Raw genomic sequence first — 2,026 nt, 5'->3', positions numbered from 1 at the left:
GCGAGGTCTTCATCCAGTCAACGGAACTGCCACATCCCCGGCTTTCCAACTTCACACCTTTGGACAGGATCATTTTGGCGCCGTCTGTGGGAACGTAGCCTGCATCCGAACGAGAACATAGCCTGCATCTGAACGAGAAGATAGAAAATGTCGGACGACTCACAACAGTGATGTTGACGCAAGAGGATCTTGACGTACTAATACAGGCGCGAGTGATGGAGATATTGGAGCAACAACAACAAAAGGCGCTGGTTGATCGCTAAGCGCAGGAGCCTGCAGCTTCCGCGGCAGGTCACTAGGCTAAGCAAGGGGACCAAACAAAATAGCTTTCCATTCGGGAGCCGAACAAGATGTCGATCGATACCTATGGGGAACCCCTCATACGCCAATCCCCTTACACCGAGCGTCGTTTTGGAACCCGACAGAAGAGAGGGTTCGAGTGGACAGAGACCGAGGATCTTCCTTAGATGAGGAATCCGCTCGAGACATAAGGAAAAGGAAGACACCCAGAGAGGATGATTCACCTGAGCGGGTTAATCGACAATTTTTGGAAGGGATTCTAAATGCCCCTCTATCAAAGCATTACACTCCATTAACGATTGGGGAATATAATGGAGCGACCGACCCCGATGATCACTTGGTCAAGTTTTATAACGCGGCCACACTTCATCAGTATACAGATGGGGTGAAATGTCGAGTCTTCCTCACCACGCTATCTGGATCCGCGCAACGTTGGTTCAAACGGTTTACGAGCGGCTCGATCCATAGCTTCAAAGACTTCCGAGCGGCCTTCCTGCATCACTTCGCTAGCAGTCGTCGCCACCAGAAGACGAGTGTGAATTTATTCTCACTGAAGCATGGTCCCCGAGAGTCATTAAGGGCCTATATTCAGTGCTTCAATTAGGTGCGATGGACATCTCGACAGTCTCCTCGGACGTGTTGGTGAATGCCTTTATCCAAGGGCTCACCGAAGGAGAATTCTTTCGATCGTTCATTCGGAGACCACTAAGGGACTTTGGCCACCTACAAAAGAAGGTCAACGAATACATCAACGTGGAAGAAGCTCAGGCGGCAAGGAAGAAGTAGACGCATGTCGAGCCCACAGGAGTATCTGAACGTCATCAGCCAAGTAGCCATCAACCTCCCAAGGGTCCTCGATTAGGAGGAGCCCCGCTACACGAGTCCAGGACACATGTCATGCAGCATGTGGCAGCCACACTTCCAAAGGTTGCAAAAGGCAAGGTGTGGACGCCAATGTTCTACTCCTTCCACCAGTCAGCGACGCACAACACCCGGGACTGCTATGATCTGGCAGCTAGCAGGCCAGTCTCGCGGGGATATCGTTGTCGATCACTATCACCTAATTGACGACAAAGGCGTTGATCAACAGTATGAAGGGAGGGAGAAAGGACAATGCCCGAACCACGCCACTATCAGCCTCAACGTTGGAACAATCGAAGTCCCACCCAATGCTTCGCCTAGTGGAACGAACTGTCGCCATGGGAGGAAGAGAATCGAAGTAACACTGCTCACGGGGAGATAGGTATGATCGCAGGAGGACCGACCGACAGAGATTCTAATCGAGCAATGAAGTCACATGCTCGGTGACTCGAGATCCACACTATTGGCTGCAGTAAGGTGAAAGCTGAAGGACCCGAAATCAGCTTCGGCCCTAAAGACTTAGAGGGAATAGACATTCCTCATGACGATGCACTGATCATCCGGGCGGTAATTGTGAATTATACAATCCGTCGAACTTTTGTTGATACAGGGAGCTCGGTGAACATCATATACAAAAAAACATTTGATCGGCTGTAAATCAACCGGAGCGAACTACTACCGATGACGACCCCACTCTACGGTTTCATGGGCAACTAAGTGTTGTGGATCGACCAAACCAAGCTAACTATTTCACTTGGTGAGGAGTCCCTGAAGAGGACAAGGACCATAAACTTTATTGTGGTAGACACTTCGTCAGCATACAATGTTATATTAGGTCGACCGACCCTAAACGAGTTCCAAGTGA

The sequence above is a fragment of the Zingiber officinale genome, chromosome 3B (genome assembly GCF_018446385.1).
Source record: "Zingiber officinale cultivar Zhangliang chromosome 3B, Zo_v1.1, whole genome shotgun sequence".
NCBI classification, from domain to species: domain Eukaryota; kingdom Viridiplantae; phylum Streptophyta; class Magnoliopsida; order Zingiberales; family Zingiberaceae; genus Zingiber; species Zingiber officinale.
The sequence above is the reverse complement of the archived record's forward strand: the minus strand, read 5'-3'. Positions refer to the sequence as shown.